The following is a 22,887-nucleotide window of genomic DNA, read 5'->3' as shown; positions in this document are numbered from 1 at the left end:
AAAAAAACAAATGATAAAAAGTGAGGAGGCCAAGGTGATAAAAGCAGGCAAAAGCGCCCGTGCTGGACCAGGATACAGGATTCAAGGATGGATTGGCGGGCTCTAGCGCTGAAACTGACGGTGGATTCGGTCCAAATCCAAGTGATCCCGAGTCCCTTTGGGTCAAAGGTCAGCAGCAACACTTTCCTACGTCTTCTGACACCGTGCCCAGGTATGAGGAACACCCCTCACCTGAGAGCCAGTGGTCTCCAACACGCCTCAGGAGTGAGTGTGGCAGAGGAGGCTAGCTCAGGTGCACTCTGCCTCTTTCTTGCTGTGTGACCCGAGGTTAGCAGCCTTCTCTCTCTGAGCCTCGATTTCCCCACCTGCTACTGAGCGCTTCCAGCAGCAGATGCTATTATAAGTACCCCAGACGTATTGGCACCTCACAACACTCCTAGGAGGCTGGCCTCCGTGGTCTTCACCCCTGTTTATGAATCAGGAGACAGAAGCCCCACAAGGAGAAGGGCCTCGTCTGATGTCACAGGAAGTGGGGAAAGGAGGTGGGATTTCAGAGCCGGGCCCAGGCCACGGGCTTGCAACAATGAAGCCACATAAAGCGCCAGGTGACTGGCTTTGGCCACAGTCTCCCTGCCACCAGTGAACGCAAATGCCAGGCAGGTTCTCTGAGTCTGAGCTGCACTCAGAAGACACTGCCCTTCCAGGGGTGTGAGATGTTTCAGCTGACAGGAGAGAACTGAGCCATCTCCTCCTGTGTGTATTTCACTTAAAGGTGTTCATGAATTAGATGGCTTCAACTTGAAAAAAAAAAGTATGTATTTCAATGGACTCCTTTACCGTCACTATCTCATCTGAGTCCATGATTCTCCCAGATCGTCTTCCTCCTCCTGTTTGGGCCCCGTGGGGAGAGGGTGGGAGACTCCGTGAGTTGGGGAGAAAGCTGCGCGATGCCTGTTGGGACTAGAGAGGCAGTGGGGTAGATGCGGGGGGAGGGAGGGGGCCTACAGGGTAAGGATCATAGAAGAGCGCAAGGGCCCCAGGGATGGAGTAGGGGAGAAGCGTGGTAAGGGGGGGCCCCTGAGAAGGATGGGAAGGTCTGCAGGGAAGCAGGGCTCGGGGTGATGGGAGCCCTTGGGTTTAAGAACAGGAGGTCCCGGTGGGTTTTCAAGGGAATCGCTTGGATTGGCCTCATCCCAGATCTCAGGCAATAACACCAGAGTGTCAGACCCCTAAGGCCATGAACCAGGTGCCTTGTCCACCTCTGTCCCTGGGACCAGTCCAGGTGGGTCAGGCACACTGTAGGTGTCAGTATTGATGACTGATTGAATGGATGAGCGTAGGAGAGAGAGGCCTTGATGAAAGCGGAGAACAGTCCAACAAGGTAGACTCAGCCCCGCAGAGATGCAGAAAGGATTTGACCATCTAGGGACATTTCCCACCCCCCGCCCCACAGGAGGAATTTATTGTTTCTTTTTTAACTTTTTATTTTGTATTGGGAGAAGTTGGCTTAACACTCAACATTCAGAAAATTAAGATCATGGCATCTAGCTCCATTCAGTTCAGTTCAGTCACTCAGTCGTGTCTGACTCTTTGCGACCCCATGAATCACAGCACGCCAGGCCTCCCTGTCCATCACCAACTCCCGGAGTTCACTCAGACTCACGTCCAACGAGTCAGTGATGCCATCCAGCCATCTCATCCTCTGTCGTCCCCTTCTCCTCCTGCCCCCAATCCCTCCCAGCATCAGAGTCTTTTCCAATGAGTCAACTCTTCGCATGAGGTGGCCAAAGTACTGGAGCTTCAGCTTTAGCATCATTCCTTCCAAAGAAATCCCAGGGTTAATCTCCTTCAGAATGGATGGGTTGGATCTCCTTGCAGTCCAAGGGACTCTCAAGAGTCTTCTTCAACTACTTCATGGCAAATATATGGAGAAACAGTGGAAACAGTGGCTAACTTTATTTGGGGGGGGGGGCTCCAAAATCACTGCAGATGGTGACTGCAGCCATGAAATTAAAAGACACTTGCTCCTTGGAAGGAAAGTTATGACCAACCTAGACAGCATATTAAAAAGCAGAGACATTACTTTGCTAACAAAGCTCCATCTAGTCAAAGCTATGGTTTTTCCAGTGATCATGTATGGATGTGAGAGTTGAATTATAAAGAAAGCTGAGCACTGAAGAACTGATGCTTTTCAACTGTGGTGTTGGAGAAGACTCTTGAGTTGAGAGTCCCTTGGACTACAAGGAGATCCAACCAGTCCATCCTAAAGGAGATCAGTCCTGGGTGTTCATTGGAAGGACTGATGTTGAAGTTGAAGCTCCAATACTTTGGCCACCTGATGTGAAGAGCTAATTCATTTGAAAAGACCCTGATGCTGGGAAAGATTGAAGGCGGGAGGAGAAGGGGACAACAGAGGATGAGATGGTTGCATGGCATCACTGACTCAATGGACATGAGTTTGAGTAGGCTCCAGGAGTTGGTGATGGACAGGGAAGCCTGGCATGCTGTAATCCGTGGGGTCGCAAAGAGTCGGACACAACTGAGCAACTGAACTGAACTGAACTGACACAATGAAGCGTTTAACTTGCTTATCCCATCTGTTGCAAGACACAGCATCTTAGTTCTTTCCAGTAATATCTTTCAACATAACAGACTCAAATCAGTTGCCATAAGCCACGAAGAGCAGAAATGTGATCTTCATGGAGCACAGGACAGGAAGAGGAAGTTGATATTGGGAGGCTGTTTGGTATTGGAAGAGGATGGAGAGAGAAATACGTGCTCCCAAGGATGGAGAGAGGGGTGGAAGTTTATCAAGTCTCGGGGCCTGATTCAAAGCATTTTCTTTCACTGTAGCCCTCAACCTGCAAAGAGGGGTTCCCATTTCTTTTCTTGAAGTGGAAATCATGGCTCAGCCTGGTTACTCAACTTGCAAAGGTCACACAGCTAGTCAGCAGGATGGGAGCTGCTCAGTGTGTTTCTGAAGCCAAAGCCCCTCCAATGCCCACAGCGATCCACTGTCTACACTTGAGGCTTCCTGGAGAGCTTGAGGGAGGGCCACTGTCATCTGTCCAGCTTGGTCTGAGGGCAGGATGGACTCAACAGTGACAGCGGCTAAGCTAGGTCTTCTGTTCCCATGTCCCGGGCTGCGTGTGCAGGTTTCAGCACAGGCGGTCTCCTGGGGTCCCTGAAACCACCTCCCAAGCAGTCCATGACTCGCAGCCTCACCCTGGTCCCAGCCTCCATCACCTCCCTCTTGTGTGGACCAAACTGGGTCTTGCTGCCTCCACTTGTCCTCATTCTCCAATCTTTCCCCAGTGCTAATAGCCCAGCTCCACGAAGCTGCCCCAGAGGCCTTTGTAAAGAGCCTTTTTCATCATTCCCCTCAACCTGCCACCCAAATTTAGAACTCTTCAATATTTTTTTTTAACTTTTTATTTTACACTGGCGGATTGACAGTGCTGTGTTAGTTTCAGGTGTATACAGGCAAGTGATTCAGTTACTCGTATACACATATCTATTATTTTTCAAATTTTCTTCCTGTTTAGGCTGTGAAATAATATTGAGCAGAGTTCTCTGTGCTGTACAGAAGGTCCTCGTGGGTCATCTATTTTATCTATAGCAGTGTGTACATGTCCATCCCAAACTCCCTAACTATCCCTTCTTCCTGTCTATCCCTTGGTAATAAGTTCATTGTCTAAGTCTGTGAATCTGCTTCTGTAGAATACAGAACAATACTTCGTTCTCATATACAACCCCGCCTTCCTAAGCTTGTCTACAAGGCAGGCCTTACTCCAGCCACGCTGGTCTCTCAAACCCTCCCACACAAGCCGCCCGAGCCCCAGCCCTCCCCATCCTTTCACCTGCCCCCACATGCCAACCCCCCTGCCCCAAAACGTGCACACATGTGGAGTTAAGTCTCACTCTTCATTTAAGTCGGAATCTCCTGATACTGTCTCTGCTGCTATTTTACACCACTCTCTAGAGTTTTCCGTAATTGTACTTAAATATCTGTTCAAGGGCGTGGCTGTTTTCCTGTCTGATTCATCACTGCAAAGGGCCCAAAGGACAGGGACTTTCTCTGCTTTGCTCAGCTCTGGATCCATGATGCCTAGAACCGGGTGGTCCCTGTAGGCAATAGATCTGATGCAACTGTATGCAACTGATCTGCTAGGATTTCAGAATCAAAAGCATTCATTGTTGTCTTTCAGTTCAGTTCAGTCACTCAGTCATGTCAGACTCTTTGCGGCCCCATGGACTGCAGCATGCCAGGCTTCCCCGTCCATCACCAACTCCTGGAACCTGCTCAAATTCATGTCCATCGCGTCGGTGATGCCATCCAACCATCTCATCCTCTGTCATCCCCTTCTTCTTCTGCCTTCAATCTTTCCCAGCATCAGGGTCTTTTCCAGTGAGTCAATTCTTCTCATCAGTTGGCCAAAGGGGGAAAAAAAAAATTGGAAACTCCCTTCCAGACTCCTACTGTGCCCATCAAGACAGGGCTTTCGTGCTCCCTCGAAGAGTCAGCCTGTAAACACAGCTGCCTCTAACTGCCTGGGAAAGGCTGCCTCACTCGCTTTGGTGAACACACAAGGCATTCATCTCATTGCTCTTGAGCTGGTCAGGGAATTCAAAGCTAATTAGATGGGATCAGTAAACAAGGCAGCCAGTTTTCAAACTGAGCACAGTTTTCCTGTAATTAAGCCTTGCTGGGAAGTAAACGTCACGGGCCAGCCTATGAGCCACACATAAGGGGGAATCATGACAAATCTGATCATTCTAATGCTAATTAGAGCTTGGCTGCTCTGATAGTAGTGAAACTTTATTCCTTTTCGCTAATCTTAGAAAAAACCAGAGGGAGTTAGTCACGGGGTGAGCATGGTAAAGCCAGACTGTCCGTATGCTTCTGACTGAATCCTTCTGATTCCAAAATCCTAAACCACGGCACACATCTGAACAAACTTGGTCCCCAAGGTAGGTCCTTGGGAAAGCCCTCCTCTTAGTCTGTGTTCCAAACCAGTACGCATATTAAGACCCTTCACCATTCAAGCCCACCCCGCTGGAAAGCAGGACTATTACGGAATCTCAACTCATACTGCTCGCCTCATGACAGGCCAATTGTCAAAAGAGGAGTTGTTAAGGCAGGGAATAACTAATGCATTTGGAAAGTCAGCTGAGAAGATGTGGGCTTGTGCCCCCAAAGAACTATCTTGCCTGAATTAGAATTCAGGTTCCTTTTGTACTAAAAGGGGAGGGAGTCAAGTGAAACACTTCCCGGTCCCTATCAGCCTCCTAAGGGGATGTGCTCATTTCTTCTTCCCTGCAGTTATTCAAGAGGCGTCCCAGGTAGCACAGTGGTAAAGAATCCACCTGCCAATGCAGGAGGTGTGGGTTCGATCCCTGGGTCAGGAAGATCCTTTGGAGGAGGAAATGGCCACCAGCTCCAGTATTTTTGCCTGGAAACTTCCATGGACAGAGGAGCCTGGTGGGCTACAGTCTATGGGGTTGAAAAAAGTCTGACACAACTGAGTGACTGAGCAGAGCATAGCAGTAGTTATTCCCAGGTACGCCTGGTCAGGATGTTTCCTGTGAGCTGAAGAAAGGTATTTTAGCTTAATGCTCATCACCTGGGAGGCAGGGTTCCCAGAGATGGGCCATTACGTATAACTTGAGCTTATAGGCAATATTAGCAAGTAATATAGAATACAAAATGTTCTTCCCTATTACAAGATCTCTCATGTCTCTGCCTCTGACATGGCAGAAAAAGGCATGATGTTTAGCATTGGGTGGCTGCAGTTGAATTCTCGGCAAGTGAGTTCCTAATTCTAGAAGAGTTGGCATTCAGCAGCCTCTAAGCCTCAGTTTCCAAATCTCTAAAATAGGCACAATAATGACCTCTGCAGCAGGTTGGGAAGGGCCTTCACTGTTCATCCAGGGTTTCTCAAAGCACGGACCCCAGGATAATTTTTGGTTGAGTGTGGATGAGCATGGTCTTATGTGAGCGTTAATGCATATGTTTCAATGTCTAGTAAATTATAGTAGAAAGCTAAGTACCGAAGAATTGATGCTTTTGGACTGTGGTGTTGGAGAAGACTCTTGAAAGTCCCTTGGACTGCAAGGAGATCCAACCAGTCCATCCTAAAGGAAATCAATCCTGAATATTCATTGGAAGGACTGGTATTTGAAGCTGAAACCCTAACACTTTGGCCACTTGATGTGAAGAGCTGACTCATTTGAAAAGACCCTGGTGCTGGGAAAGATTGAAGGCGGGAGGAGAAGGGGACGACAGAGGATGAAATGGTTGGATGGCATCACCAACTCAATGGACATGAGTTTGAGTAAACTCCGGGAGTTGGTGATGGACAGGGAGGCCCGGTGCGCTGCAGTCCATGGGGTCACAAAGAGTTGGACACAACTGAGTGACTGAACTGAACTGAGATTCCACACATATACTTAAGGCCATGGTCTTTAACCCTGGCCACAAAGACAAGGTCAGCTGAGGATGGAGACAGACTCGGGTTGGTCGGCTATAAGCCAAAGATGCCGAGGGATACCAGTAGGTAAGAGAAAGGCGTGGCATGTGCTCCCTGGGATCCTTCCCCATAGCCCTGCCCTTCCTCCACTTTGGCTTCAGATTTCCAGCCCCTAGAAGTACAGAAGGACACAAGCCTGCGACCTTAAGCTGCCCAGTTGGTGGTGCTTTGTCATGCAGCCTTAAGGAATGAATACAGACTGGGAGGGCTTTGATTCCTAGCCCTGCCTGTTACATGCTTCCTCCTCAGGCAAGTTTCTGGACCCCAGGCTTCCTGTCTGCAAAGAGAAGGAATGTGTTGGATCAGTGTTTGCCAATTTTGATGATAATTAGGTTTACCTGGGGCACATTCAGTGTGAGTTTATGATACCTTCCCTCCAGATTTTCAGAATCAGTGAGTCTAGCCAGGGGGGTCCAAAAATCTGTTTTTAAGAAACTCTCCAGGTGGTAGCAGTGACCTGCGTCTTGCTGTCACTGTCGTCTGTGGTGTTCTAGGTTTTTTCAGGGTCAAGCTTTGCCCTTGACCCCACACACCCCACTCTCTGCAAGCCTGCCCTGAATGATGCATGTTGGCATCTGTGCCCACACACCCAGACTGCAGACCAAGGAGGGCAGATACCCTTCTGTGTCTCTGAATGTTGCCTGGAAGATGGCCCATGCTTAGGATTCCGGCATCGAACACAGAGATAAATCATCTTTACATACAAATGTTCTGTTGCAGGAAATGTGACCAAGGCCCTTGCAGACTGACATGTGCCTCCCTTCCTCCAGGCTGGCCAAGCCCCACTCCAGTCTAACCTCCATGCTCTTTTGAAGGAATCAGGAGGCAGACAAGAAAGTGAAAGGGTAAGTCACTCAGTCATGTCTGACTCTGCGACCCCACTCACTGAAGCCCACCAGGCTCCTCTGTCTGTGGAATTCTCCAGGCGAGAATACTGGAGTGGGTTTCCATTTCCTTTTCCAGGATATCTTCCCAACCCAGGGATTGAACTCCGGGTCTCCTGCATTGCAGGGAGATTGTTTACCACTGAGGCACCAGGAAAGCCCTAGAGGCAGACATAATTCTTTTTTTTTTTTTTTAACTTTTGATTTTGTACTGGGGTCCAGCCGATTGACAATGTTGCATAGTTTCGGGCAAACACTGAAGGGACTCATCCATATGAGGCAGACACCATTCTAAGTCACTTGGTCCTGGGAAGTGGGTTCCCTGACTCTTGCCTTTTACAGATAGGGAAGGAACTGAGATTCAGAGAGGTTAAGTGACAGTTCCAGTGTTAAGGTCACAGAGCCAGTGCGGGAGCTGGGGTGTGAACCTGGCTGGTGGTCTAATATCAGCATCTTAATATTTCTGTCACTCACCATCCCATCACTCAAAGCAAATCCCTTGCCAAGAGGATCCAGTCCAAGCGGCTGGGCTCATCCCTTCTTCCTGTCCCAGTGACCCCTCTGGCAAGATCTCCCATCACCCTCCCCACCCCCTTACTCTACACTCCAGCGGCTACTTACCCTTTAGCCCTTCTCCCTTGGCTGGCCTTCTGCTGGAAATATTTTCTTCACACCCAGAGAAACTGGGTTTTTCCTCTTGTGTCCTTGGTGACTGTAACACACAGCCCAGTTTTCCACGTGGCTCAACCTCCTCCTTCCTTCAAGTCTTTGCTCAAATATCACCTTTGCAGTGATGCCTTCCAGAACCATCTTTTAAAGCTTTGCTATCTCCTCATCCCCACCTAGACAATATATTAAAAAGCAGAGACATCACTTCGCCGATGAGTGTCCGTATGGTCAAAGCTATGGTTTTTCCAGTAGTCATGTACAGATGTGAGAGTTGGACCATGAAGAAGGCTGAGCGCCAAAGAATTGATGTTTTCGAACTGTGGTGCTGGAGAAGACTCTTGAGAGTCCCTTAGCAATGAGATCAAGCCAGTCAATCCTAAAAGATATCAACCCTGAATATTCATTGGAAGGACTGATGCTGAAGCATATTATGGTTCCATGAAAGCTGACTCATCGGCTTAGCTCATTTTTTCTTTCAAGGAAACAGAATGCTTTGCTCCATCTGTTTATCTATTCATTCTGAGTAGCATATTGGTTTTCTTCCATTCATTCTTCTGCTAATTAATTCATTAGCTGGTTCATTAATGAAGAATGTTTACTGAGGGCTCACTATGTTCTGGGCACTGTCCTAGGCGCTGGACACAGCAGCGAACGTGAGGGGCTGGTAGGGCTAGGGTTTCAGGAGGAAACAGAATCCACCCCAGATGGTGAGGGGAGAACTTAGACAGGCATAGACAGGGGGAAAGGAACAGACAAGGGATGGCCAGTGGGGAGCCCTTGCCCCTAGAACTGAGGGAAGGGGAGGAGCAGCCTTGGCAGGGGATGCCTGGGCAGCTGTAGTTGGGAGGATGTTCCCAGAGCTGCTGAATTAGTGCAGGGAGGTAGCAGGGAAGAAGGTCCCCATCACTTTCTTGCCCTGCCTGTCATTTCCTACTGGGCTGGCAGCCAGTAGCAAGAAAGCGGGCTAGCCTGTCAGGGCAGAAGCAGGGCAGAGAAGGAGGGGGGCTGGACTTGGGGAGGCAAGGACCAGCACAAAGACCAAATCCCAGCTTTCTGGACTACAGATTCCAGCTGGAGGAAACAAGTCAACAAATAGGTAACTATTCACCAGCTGGGAATGGGTATTGTTCCAAAAGTAAAAGGGTGGGCTGGATGGAAATCAAAGAGAAGATTAATCATGACTGTTGCGTTTACTATTGGGAGGTCATGGGTCCTCTCCAGTGGCTTCTATCTGAGTGGAGACAGGGCCTCCCAGATGGCTCAGTGGTAAAAGAATCCAATGCAGGAGACTCAAGAGATGTGGGTTCGATCCTGGGTTGAGACGATCCCCCGGAGTAGGAAATGGCAACCCTTCCAGTATTCTTGGCCTGGAAAATTCCAAGGACAGAAGAGCTTGGCAGGCATCACTGATCATGCATACACACACTCCCTTTTACACTCAGAGAGAAATGAGCCCTTTGGGGTATCTGAGGGAGGGTGTTCCAGGCAGAGGAGCAGCAGGTGCCAGAGGTGCCAGAGGTGCTGAAAGAAGTGTGCACCAGACTAGCTTGAGGACACCGTGGGTCCAGTTGGCCAGAGTGAAGGGGAAGGGGAAAGAGAGGGTGGGGATGGAGTCAGGTACGAGTCAGTGAGGGTCAGAGCCGGTGGACCTTGCTAAGCACTGAGGACGTAACCCTGAGAAGGTCAGGAGATGATGGAGAGAAGTGGTCGGATGCTAGGTCGATGCCAGGGGCAAGCTGGGGCACGGATCACTGGAAGAGCAGTGATAACCATTTACCTGGAAGGGAAGTCTGTAGGGGAACAGGTTCAAACACAGTGAGTTTGACACATGAATTATTCATCCAAGTGGAGTGAGTAACTGAGTGCAGCCTGGGGGCACCACCCTGGCCTCAGACCAACTTCAAGTCCTCGCTCTGCCAGGAACTGACCCAGCCACTTGCCAGCTACATTTGGTCTCCTTAAGGCTGAGGTTCCGCTTGGTATCCAAGTGACGATGTCACGTGGTCTGGTCAGGAACGTGGGACACAGGTGTGGGCGAGTGATGTAACACATGGGATTCGCCAGGGTAGAGACGGGATCAGAGCCGCCAAGGGGGCAAGTGCAGAGGGAAGGGGGTGAGGGCGAGGGGGAGGCCCCAGAGGAACGAACAGGGCAGACAGTGAGGTGGGAAGAGCCCAGGGAGCTTGGGGAAGGGGCTCAGGTGAGCCTCTCCAGGTCTCGGTGGGATCCAAACTGACAGTGTCTGGTCCACAGACTTCCCTTTGATGCAATCTGGGCCCTCTGCATTTTATGAATGATTGACATACAGATGTTAGAAATAGCTGCAATTTATTAGTCTCTGCTGTGTGTTGAGTATTGCATCCACACATGGCTATTGATCCCCACACATGCTGTTATAGGACATGCTGTTTACAATAAGGCAGCTGAGCTTAGAGAGCTTAACTGAGTTTCTTAAGGACACACAGATGGTGAGCATACAGAGTCAGGGTCTGAAGCTTGGTCACTGGGTGGATGCAAAAGCCTTGATTTCCCAGCTTAAACCAAACTGATGAATAGGGAGGAGGGTCTGATTTTAGAACATTCCACTCCACCTTAAAAAAAAATGGTTGAAGTTTTTTATGTATTTCATGGAAATAACCATGGAAAAAACCCTCTTGTTTATTTGATTAAACAAAAATAAAATAAGCTGCATAGGAACAATTTTAAAGTCTAAAGAGACACCAAGTTTGTTTTAAGACTGCAGGCGCTGATACATCATCTCCTTGCTACCTTGTCTAGCCTCCTCTGTGGACCACAGTGATACATGCAGAAGCCTGTTTTCCCATTGGTTCTTCACCTGCTCATTGCCTATCATGCCTGAGGCCTGCAGTGTATCATTTAAAAGTAAAACTCCAGAAGGGAGGAGGAAAAAAAAGAAACCCACCCCAAACAAGAACTCACCTTAAAGCTCTGGGGAAAACCCTTCACTTCCCCAGTTCTCCACTTAAAGGACAGGATCCATACCACCGCTGCAATGCCCATTTTGAAAAGTGTCAAGAGGCAGTCAGCAACCAGGAGGGTTTGCAGCATAGGTTTCTGTGGCCCAGGCAGTTAGTCTGGTTGGGTCTATTCCTTACACCATGTCTGCCTTGAACAAACTTAAAAAAAAAAAAAGACTTATCTTAGTCATTCTAATCTCAGGCAACATGACCGTGTTAATTTCTCCAACTTTGCATTTGCTTTTCTCACAAAAACACACAAACAAAAAAACCCTCAACCAAGCCGTGTGTTCTACACTTTCAAATTTAAAGCATTTTGTTGACCGGGCATGACAGCTAATGGACAGTGTTAAGCAAGATTCATTAAAAATAAAACCAACAACAAACACTAACAACCCTCCCACCACCCGAATGTACCTAACATGCTAGTTAAAAACAACATCCCTTACCCACTCACCCTCTCACCTGCATTGAATTGGGGAAAAGAAGAAAAAAAAAAAAGAAAGAAAGAAAGAAATCTTATCACCTTAAAAATAAGAACATCCCAGAAATGTGAAAAATCTTCCTCTGAAAAAGACAACTACACAGACTGCTAGAAACAGATAAAGAACTAGTCAGAGCTGGTTATTTAAAGAGAGTAAACTCTGCTACACACATTAACACTCAGTCAGTGTGCTCCAGGATAGAGCCTTAAGAAAAACACTACCTGAGCTTGTAAGTTAATACAATCATTAAAAGGAGGTCTACGACCATGTGGATACACAAAACTTTTAGAACCGTTACTGGTTAAATGATGATGGAAAAACAACCCACCAGGCTGGCTTGTTAACCCGTAAAAATGGTAACTAAACAGAGGCTTGTTGGCTGCTGCGTAGGGTGGCCAAAAACTTGATAGAGTAATTCAGCGGCGTATGAAAGCACAAATGCATTCATAATTGTGCAGCCACCACGTCTGTCTAGATCCAGAACATTTTCATCACCCAAACCAAGCAGCCCTCCAACCCATTAAGAGTTGCTTCCAAGTCACCTCCTCCCGCTAGCCCCAGGCCACTTCTGATCTGCCTCCAACCTTTATACATTTGTCCCTTCTGGACATTTCATTGAAATGGAATCATACAACATGCGACCCTCCAAATGTAGCTTTTCTTCATCTGGCCGAGAATTTCAAGGTTCTTCTACATTGAAACACGTATCGGAACTTCATTTCTTTCTTTGGCTGAACAATATTCCATTGTATGGAGAGACCACAGTTGCTGATCTTCTCAGTGGCTGATGGGCATTTGGACTGCTTCCACCTTTCAGCTATTGTGAATAGCACTGCTGTGAGTGCTCACATGCAAGTTTTTGTTTGAGCACCTGCTTTCAGCTCTCTTGCATACAGACCAAGGCGTGGAATGGCTGGGTCATATGGTGATTCTATATTTATTTTTTGAAAACCCATCAAACAGTTCTCCAGTTTGTTTTCCAGTCTCACTGGGCTAAACATCCCCAGTGGCAATGTACAAGGGCTCCAATTTCTCCACATCCTTGCCAACAGTTAGCTTTGCTTTTGCTTTTAAATTGGTGATATTAAGACACGTCGGGCTTCCAAGATGGCTCAAACGGTAAAGAATCAGCCTGCAATGCAGGAGACACGCGTTCGATCCTTGGGTCGGGAAGATCCCCTGGAGGAGGACATGGTGACCCACTCTGGTATTCTTGCCTGGAGAATTCCAAGGACAGAAGAGCCTGGTGGGCTACAGTCTATAGGGTCGCAAAGAGTCAGACACGATTGAGTAACTAACGCTTTCACTTTCCCAAGTGAAAATTCTGTCTGGATGCTGGGCTGCTAAGAACCTGAGAAATATGTCTGACATCAAGGTCTCACTCGGATGGACTTGTCCTTTTGGCGAGATCCTTGCCCACAGAGCTGAAGTGAACAGGAATCGGAGCAAACAGAACAGGTGGTCTTGCTCTAAAAGGGTCAGTTCTCATCCACAAGCTGTGATGCTTTGGGCACGTGGGGTGACCTCTGATCTCTGACCTCCCCAGCGTGCTTGGCCATAGAATGAAGATGAGCAGAGCTCAGCGGCTGCTCTTAGCATTAGATGAGGCTAGGCCTAACCAGTGCCCACCACATAGTAGGTGTTTACTAAAAGCAGGTCCCTTCCAGGGGCTCCTCCTTCTAATTAAACTGTGAATTTCCCAACAGATTTCCCCTTCTTTGCAGCCTTCTCAGCATCTAGCATCGTGTTGGCCCTACAGTAGGTACTCCAAAAACATCTGTAAGAGAGCACAGGAATGAGAATGAAAATAATGAGGAATAAAGAGATTCCTCAAAAATAGCTGCAGTAGCGAATACATACCCTGTGCTTGCTACATGGCAAAACCAATTCAAAGGTATACACCAGGGAGTGACCAGTGGGAACGTACACTGGTTTAGCCACTGTGGAAAATAGTTTGGCGTTCCTCAAAAAACAAATGTAGACTTAACCGTTTGACACAGCAATTCCATTCCTAGGTATATTCCCAAACGTCTCATTTGATCTGCACATGACCTTGAGATGAGTATTCCCTGATGCCCACTTTGCAGAAAGCTGACTTGACCCAGGAGACAGGCTGGGGAATGAGTGGTAGCTGGGATCTGAGATCTGACCTCAAATCCAGGGTCTTTCATTGTCCTATACTATTTATCTAGATGCTGCTGAATCATCCTGGCACCTAAGAATGATTTATGACAGCAGAAAAGGCAACAAGGGAGAGTTTGAGTGACTGCTTGGGGCAAGGAGGGGTGGGTGCCAGCTGGGTAATCGTGGAAGGCTTGAAAAGCCTGGGAAAGCCATCCCCTCACTCCAAGATAGCCTCAGTCTTGGTGTCTGCGTGTCCTAAAACATAGCTGAAGCACAGAAATGTCATTTTTCTAGCATGTGGGCTGTGCACGCATCAGAGGTTGGTTGATAAAGACGCCTCGGATGGAGGTCTTTAGGGATCAGGGATCCACCTGATCAGTGATCAGGTGATTTCCTCCTGCTCTCCAGTCCTGCTTGGTACAACTAGGCACTGGGGAAACGGGATTAGCCATGAGAAGTTTGCCCGGTTGCTTTCAATCGATGCCAAGGGAATTGAGTGGGCTTTTCCAGGCTCCCAAGACATCACTGTCTCCCAGGGTTCACCCTTGAGCCAGGCACAGGGCCCCTTTCCCAAGGTGGGTAGGACTCCCGGGCACCCATCTCTCTCTGCTTCACCCTGGAACCATGCGTCACTTCCCGAACCCTCCCCTCTCTGTGTGAGCCACTCAGAAGGAGGCTTCTGGTCCCCTGGGCTGAGCTTGGATCTTGTCCCAGCTGCCCAGTGATGGTCCCTCTGCCTCTCTCCATCTATCTACCTGTCCTGAAAAAGAGTAGGATGAGTACACACGCCTCGTTTTTGATCCAGAATGGGGTCATGAGCACAGCGTGGCATTCATGAAATAACCACAGTGGTGATCACCATACAAGCAGCATTTCCCAATGGACGACTCTCGTGTATTTCACCAGGGGCCGATTTTACTCCTCCACTGGCAAAGCAGCAAGAGTCAGCCCCCTCATCCTGCTTGTCTGGGCTGCAGACTTGGTGAACCTGCATGCCTTTGTGTCTGCTCCACAACTCCTACGTGTCATTTTACTGACCTTTATCACACTTCCCCGGGCATGTTGGTTCTGCGCTGTTATCCAGAAGGGATCTAACACCCAGGGCAGGCGGTCAGCAGTGACATCGCCTGGGCACATCTGCCTTGGACTCCCAGGCCAGAACTTGCCGACCCACAGCTGGACACACTTTTCATAAGCTGAGCAAGCCGTCAATATCTTGATGTTGATCGTTTGTTGCTTGTCAAGACTGGCATCAAGGAATGTTTATGAAAGCAGCAGGATGCCACTTAATCATTCATGCTGCTTTCTTTCACAATTTCCCAGGCTGTTCTGTTTATGAAGCTTTTTTTCCTTTGGTCTTTAATCAGGAACGGGCTAGGGAAGCTCAAGGAAACAGGGAAGTCAGGCTCATAGATTTGGATCAGCCTTAGGGACCATTTCAGGAATTACCCAGGTTTACAGAGCAGCTGGAGCAAGAGAGTTAAAAATTGAGAGAGATGAAAATCAATTTGGTGACAATTAAATGAGAAAAGGCACTTGGAGTGCTTAGCGTGGTGTCTGACAAATGTTTACAATAAGAAATTGAGTATCCTATGGTTATTATTCCTATGGCTGCTAATACGCCCCCTCCTCCCTTCCCTTTCTTCCCCCCACCCCCTCTCTTCCTAACGGCCTATTTTCCACATTCCTTTACTGTGTCTTCCTTTAGGTTAGCTGCTTTGTGCTGTGCTGTGCCAAGCCACTTCAGTCGTGTCCAAACCTTTGCAACCCCATGGACTAGCCTGCCAGGCTCCTCTGTCCGTGGGATTCTCCAGGCAAGAATACTGGAGCGGGTTGCCGCGCCCTTCTCCAGCGAATCTTCCCAACCCAGGGAATCTTCCCAACCCAGGGATCGAATCCACGTCTCTTACATTTCCTGGATTGGCAGGCAGGTTCTTTACCACTAGCGTCACCTGGAAAGTCCTAGGTTAGCTTGAGCTCCATGCCAAAGTCAGCAGAGAATTTACTCTGAAAATTAAGCACAGTCGCCACAGAGTGTTGGTCAGAAAACTGAGGCCAGGACAGGTGTGGCGTTTTCTGCTCAAAGCTGTCAGCTAGAGACTGCTGGACCCACAGGGCTTTGTTAGCAAGGCCGCATCCTGTGGACAGGACACAAGGCCCAGAATTCTCCAGTTTAGGAGGTGGCCTCTGCCTGCAGGAGCCAGCCTGGGGAAAGGCGTCCCCCTTCACTGCACTGTCTGTCGATCTTCGGTGCTGCGTTAATGTGTGCGGTGCCTTCTCTTCGCCTTTGTCCTTCTACTCAGTGCGGGCTCACAAGCGAGGGGCTGACTTCAGGCAGTCTGGGCGCAGATCCACCTCTGTGACAGGCTAGGTGGGCAAACAGTCTCCTTCCAGCCTTGCTTGCTTTACTTCGGCCATGGCCAGCTAAAGACTCCAACACATGGTGCCCTGAAAGTTTTATTATAAGGAGCAGCAGCAATAGTACGGTGGAGGTGATTACACAGTAGGTGGGGCCAGTCAAATTGCTGGGAGCAGAGTTCTGCTGCCTGCAGCTGCCAGACTATGGTAGGTGAACCCTTGGGACCTCAGAATGTGGCTATTCAGAAATGGAAATAGGAATCTGACACTCTGGGCCACATGATGGGCACTGGCCGAGTGTTAGACTTGAGTAGCAGCAATATTAGTATTGTTATCATGGACTGTAAGAACAAAAGTTAACATTTTTGAAACCCCATGCACTAGGCTTTTATATATATATATATATATATACACACACACACATATGTATGTGTATATACATATATATATGTTATGTTATTATTCTATTTAAGCCGAGAGAATTATTCTGAGGTAGTTTAAGGTCCTCTGTTGTTGTTGTTGTTTATTCCTTAAGTTGTGTCTGACTCTTTTGTGACCCCATGGACTGTAGCCCACCAGGCTCCTCTGTCCATGGAATTTCCCAGGCAAGAATACTGGAGTGCATTGCCAATTCCTTCTCCAAGGGATCTTCCCAACTCAGGGATCAAACCCCTATCTGCTGCACTGGTGGATTATTTACCACTGAACCATCACAGAAGCCGTAATTTCCTCTAGTCAGACACTAAGTGAATTCCCCTCCTTTTTCCTCTAAACTCATTCTAAGACACCATTCATTCCATGTGATCACCCAGGAGCCTGTGGTGATGTTGACAGCTCTTGATCTTTTCGCATTTACGACTGAGCGACTTCACTTTCACTTTTCACTTTCATGCATTGGAGAAGGAAATGGCAACCCACTCCAGTGTTCTTGCCTGGAGAATCCCAGGGTTGGGGGAGCCTGGCGGGCTGCTGTCTATGGGGTTGCACAGAGTCGGACACGACTGAAGTGACTTAGCAGCAGCATACGCTTCATATACATTGACTTATTTAATCCCCACAACAACCCTATGAGGTCGGTCTTATTACTATTCCGTGCTTGACACAAAGAAATAGAGGTTCAGAGAGGTTAACTAACTTTCCCTAAGTCACACAGCTAGTGAGCTAAAGAGTTGGAATTTGAACTCACGGCTCCATGCTGCCTAGGGTGTGAGCCGTCTGAACTTGGCTTTGTATTCCACAGCTGGCAAGCTTCCCCATGACATGATATCGCAGGGATGTGACATCATTCTCAGCTCCCTTGTGGCTTCTGTGTGAGAGACACAGAGTCTTAAGCTTCTACTGCAAGTAACTCCCCTGGGCAGTGAGTCCCTATGTACTTAATAACCCTCGCTGATGGGGGAGTAGAAAGTCAGAGCTGTCTGTGATCCCAAAGGAAGCACGACCTACACCCCACAAACCCCTGTGGTACCAGCAGTCTTCCCCATTTGCAGCATGTTGTTGGGAAGAATGCACACGTATCTCCCCATCCTCATCCTTGGGCACAGCTCACCTCTCTCAACCTGGAGGACTCACTCACCCTCTCGAGTTTGACCTGCGGGGCGCACTGGTCCTCCCACCCCATGCCTGTGTCTCCTCACCTCAACTGTACCCACAGGACGATTCGACACACTCTGTAATCAGTTTATGTCCACTTGTTGCCGTCTCTTCTCCCACCCACATCTGTGGCCACTCCTTCCTTCTCATCCGGGACTGTTCACCAGCTCTGACCATGACTTCTGGGTGCTTCCAGCTTTGGATGGGCAATGTACATCCTCAAAAAAGCCACCCTCTGACCATGGCTGGGATCCTGTGTTCTCTCTGTGGTTGCAGTCTAAGCTTCCATCCTCCCTTAACTGCCTCCTCTCACCTGCTGCTCACCCTCTGTCCCCCAAACCTCCCAGTGCTCCAACACTCACAGCTGCCTTCCCCAGACCTGAGCTGGAGATGGACTGTCCACACCCTCCTGCTGGCCCACCAGGCTTGGTTTTTCTTTTTTTTTTTTTGAATCACCCTAGCTTATTCCCAAAGCCCTTGAGATCATTACTGACAGTGGCCTGGCACAGAAACCCGCCTAGGTAGATCCATTGCAATTTAGAACAGTCTAAACTAACTTGGTTAGATGGCATCACCAACTCAATGGACATGAGTTTGGGTAAACTCCGGGAGTTGGTGATGGACAGGAAGGCCTGGTGTGCTGCAGTTCATGGGGTCGCAAAGAGTCTGACATGACTGAGCGACTGAACTGAACTGAAACTAACCATTATTATCGTCATTATTATTTGTATATAAAGAACTCCTTGGTGAGTGTGTATGGTGCACTTTCTGCCAGGTTTTACTCTTCCTTTTATTTATTTATTTCAACTTGTTTTAAATTGAAGGATAATTGCTTTACAGTATTGTGAAATGAAGTGAAAGTCGCTCGGTCATGTCTGACTGTTTGTGACCCCATGGACTATATAGTCCATAGAATTCTCCAAGCCAGAATACTGGAGTGGGTAGCCGTTCCCTTCTCCAGGGGACCTTCCCAACCTAGGGATCAAACCCAGGTCTCCTGCATTTCAGGCAGATTCTTTACCAGCTGAGCCACAAGGGAAGCCCAAGAATACTGGAATGGGTAGCCTATCCCTTCTCCAGTGGATCTTTCTGACCCAGGAATCAAACCAGGGTCTCCTGCATTGCAGGCGGATTCTTTACTAACTGCGATATCAGGAAAGCTGCACAGTATTGTATTGATTTCTGCCAAACATCAACATGAATTAGCCATCTGAAGGCTGTGCCCCAGAGGTTCCCAGTGGCAATTTCTCAGCTTCACAAATCTTCCTGTCCCTTCAGTTGGTTGCTTGGTCTTGGTCACTAAGAATAAGGATACCATTGGGCAGAAGTCCCCCACCTCCCCACTTCCAAACCTGCCTTCTGCCCATGCTTCTCCCATAATCTGTTCTCTGATTCCACACCTACTGCCGGCCCCCTTCTCTGCTTCTCCAAATGGCCAACATTCTGGGAAGATTTGTCTCCTTCTCCTAGGGCATCCAGGCTCTTCCTGCTGCTGCTGCTGCTAAGGCACTTCAGTGGTGTCCAACTCTGTGCGACCCCATAGATGGCAGCCCACCAGGCTCCCCTGTCCCCGGGATTCTCCAGGCAAGAACGCTGGAGTGGGTTGCCATTTCCTTCTCCAATGCGTGCATGTATGCTAAGTCGCTTCAGTCGTGTCCGACTCTGTGTGACCCTATAGACAGCAGCCCACCAGGCTCCTCTGTCCATGGGATTCTCAAGGCAAGAATACTGGAATGGGTTGCCATTTCCTTCTCCAGGCTCTTCATACCCCCTTCCTAAAACTGTTTGGCGGCATTTCAGGGGGCTTTGCAGAGCTCTGGTCCTTTGTGTCTCAGCGCAGAAAGAATTCAGAGAAAGGCAAAGTGGTTGGTAAGAAGTGACGTATTAGGATGTTTGTGAGGCTTACACGTGGGTGGGTAAGAGGGTACCATGTCCTGAGAACTTAGTGGGCTACAGTTTTATAATCAAAAGAAAAGTGAGGAGGGAGAAAAGACCGCTTTTGTCCTCATTCTTGAGTAGATGTCACGCTTTCATCATCAGCTCTTGCTCCAGGGTGAGCAGGGGAGTTTTCTCATGCCTACATGGTCAAGCCAGGACTGACATGGCACCATGAAAAAATTATCTCAAGTCTCAGTACAGTGAGGGTCTTTACTTTGAAATGTCATCTTTCCACAAATTATTGTTTTTTATGCGTGCAGAGAGCATGCCTTTGAGGTCAATTAACTTCCTGAGCTCACCAGGTGGGCGTGGGTCTCACGCTACCATTGTTTTATTGTTTAGGGGCATGGCTCATACTTCTGCTGCCTGGTTTTGTCGCTAAGCAAGCTTGCTTGGGTTTGTGGTTAAGCAAATCTACTTTCTTGAGTGATCATTAACTTACAGAGGTCTCCCATATTTTTCCTACATGCAATCCCCTAGTGGGATTAGCTATTTAATCACCTACTTTGTCCCTGTACTCTGTCCCTATCACACCCACTCACACTTCCCGGTGGCCTCCATGTGGTCACAAGCCATGGGCACTATTAGCTCCTCTTCCATGAGCTGCATTTAAACAGCTGACCACTCACATCCTCTTACAGTTCTCCTGCTGAAGTTCACTCTCCCTGTTTTCTCTGAGTCAGTTTCCTTTGCCATTTTCTGTCCCCCACCTGCTCTTTTCTGGTCAAAGTTCCTTAGGAATATTTTTCTCCACTCTTCTGTGACTTACCTAATCCCATGGTGTTAAATGTCATTAACGTATCTCCAGTCCAGACCACTTCTTGAGCGTTGCTCCTATTTCCAACTGCCCAAGTGACATTTTCACTTGGATGTCACACAAGCATCTCAGCCACACACTTCCAAAAGAGAATTCTTTATTTCCTCCCATCCCCAAATCTGCTGCTTTGAGTCTTCTCCAGCTCAGTGAACGATGGTCACCATTAATTAGACACCAAGGATTTGCCAGGCATCTCCCCAGGCCTCTGATGTACATTCTGCCTAGGCTAAGAATCATATGAGAGAATGATAACCACCATCCATTGAAGGATAAAGAAACAGACCCAGAGATTAACTAATTTGCTCTGGGTCATGGAAGCAAAACCAGGGTTGGCATCCAGGTTTCTGATGCGAACATCCTTGCTCTTTCCATTCTGTTCGTGCCTTTTCAAATTATGCTCTTGTCTGAGTGTTTGGAGACCATTTTCATTCTTAGGTACCTGGAGGACCACCACCTTGCATAACTCCAGGGGGACACTGACTGTGTGAATGGAGCTCCTTGGAGCCATGTGGTGACCGCGATTCGCACAAACTAGAATGGAAGTGCAGCCCCTGGAACTTGATAGGTGGTGGCCCAGGACATTGTCACTCTGGCTCCCTCAGTCCCCTCCCATCTCACCCAATGCCATTCTTTTTTAAAAACGTATTTAATTGGAGGATAATGGCTTCACAAGGTTGTGTTGACTTCTGACTTACACCAACATGTATCAGCCATAGATATACATGTGTCCCCCTCCTCTTAAACCTCCCTCGCACCTCCCACCCCAGCCCACCTTTCTAGGCTGACCCCATTCTGACTCCTCTCTCCCCCGCCACCCACACCACCCCAGAGGGCTCCCCTGGCTAAAGCCAGGCACTGTCAGACTCCGTGGGCACAGAGATGGGTCAGCTGTGGCTCCAGAGTGTAAGGAGTGTGTCACGCAGGATTCTCCGGAGAACTGGAGCCAATAGGATGTCTAGATAGATAGGTAGATATTGATAGAAAAAGACAGAGTTTTTAAGGAATTAACTCACATGATCATGGGGCTGGCAAGCTCCAGGCCCATATGGCAAGTCCACAGGCTAGAAATTCTGGCAGGAATTGATGTTGTAACCTTGGCCTGAAGGCTGGAAACTCAGGCAGAATTTCTATGTTGTCATCTTAATGCAGAATTTCTTCTCCTATGGGGTGCCTTAGTCTTTGTTCTTAAGGCCTTCAGCTCATTGGATGAGGCTCACCTACGTTATGGAGGCCCATCTACTTAAAGTCAGTTGATTGTAAATGTGCGTACGTGCTCCGTTGCTTCAGTCATGTCTGACTCTTTGCGACCCCATGGACTGTAGCCCACCAGTCTTCTCGCTCCATAGGATTCTCCAGGCAAGAGTACAGGAGTGGGTTGCCATGCCCTCCTCCAGGAGATCTTCCTGACCCAGGGGTAGAATATTCATCTCCCGAGCCTCCTGCTTTGCAGACAGATTCTTTACCGCTGAGCCCCCAGGGAAGCCCTGTTAAACGTGCTGCTACTGCTGCTGAGCGTGAGTCATACCTAAAAACTGCCAGCAATAGCTTGCCTGTTCTCTGAATGTCTAACCACAACTAGACACTGTGGCCTTGCCAAGCTGACACATAAAATGAACCCTCAGGAGGGGGTCAAAGTCACGGTCGAGGACACAGATGAAAGAACCCTCAGTGGTTCAGTACAGTCTGGCTCCTACAAGGCTAATGGAACAAGCTCGGGGAGGCACAGGACGAAGCGACTCAGACTTTCCAGAAGGAACAGACGGACAGCAGAGAAGGTGAGCCTGGAAGATGAGACAAAGGCAAGAGGGGAGGCAGTCCAGCCTGGGGCCTGAGAGATAGCAAGAGGGGCCTGAACGTGGAGGTCCAGTGGGTGGTGTGTCCCTGGGCGTGTGCTGGCCAGACTCAGGTGGCTCCCTCGGTGGAGGGCCTCCAGTTGACATTGTCAGGCAGCCCACATGACTTCAAACTCAGAGCCCGTTAACATGTAAGAACTGTTTATTCTTCCAGAACTGTAGTTTTTAGTCTACTTGGCTCCTTGACACCCTAAGGGCTTCATTCTTCAAAAAAATGTTTTTCTCTTTCATTTGAAGACATTCTAAAAGCTTGTTTTTCCAGTTGTAGAAGTGATTGGTTTCTGTGTGTTTTAGTGTAGAAAACTGGAAAACATAGGAAAGCAAATCAGATAAACATTGGGTGAGAAAGCACAGCTGAGTGGTAATTGTGTGATGTTATGCTGCTTGCGGAAATATGTCACGAGTCATCTCTGCAGCCTATCTCCTGCTGTGGTCTCTCCCTGCTGGGCCAGGCCTCTAACCTTCCATACGCCCCTTGAGAAGTCCATATGCTCCTCCTAAACTGTCTCTTCTCCCAGAATTTAAGCTCCATCAGGGCAGAGTGACATCTGTTTTGCTCAAGATTTCATTCCCGTAACCTAGATGCTTCGTGTTAAAGTGTTAGTCGCTCAGTCATGTCAGGAAACTATATTCAATATCCTGTGATAAACTATAATGG

General features: G+C 48.4%; 1 protein-coding gene across 1 annotated transcript in view; it reads left to right on the top strand.

Moving 5' to 3' along the window:
- SLC2A9 (solute carrier family 2 member 9) overlaps positions 1-22,887 on the top strand; it is a 245,638-nt gene that overhangs the window by 11,420 nt on the left and 211,331 nt on the right. The window contains exon 2 of the mRNA XM_018049726.1: positions 7,251-7,375. The gene's annotated coding sequence lies outside the window, so the exon portion shown is untranslated. The remainder of the gene's footprint in view (positions 1-7,250; positions 7,376-22,887) is intronic.

The sequence above is a fragment of the Capra hircus genome, chromosome 6 (genome assembly GCF_001704415.2).
Source record: "Capra hircus breed San Clemente chromosome 6, ASM170441v1, whole genome shotgun sequence".
In the NCBI taxonomy this organism is placed as follows: Eukaryota; Metazoa; Chordata; class Mammalia; order Artiodactyla; family Bovidae; genus Capra; species Capra hircus.
The sequence above is the reverse complement of the archived record's forward strand: the minus strand, read 5'-3'. Positions and strand labels throughout refer to the sequence as shown.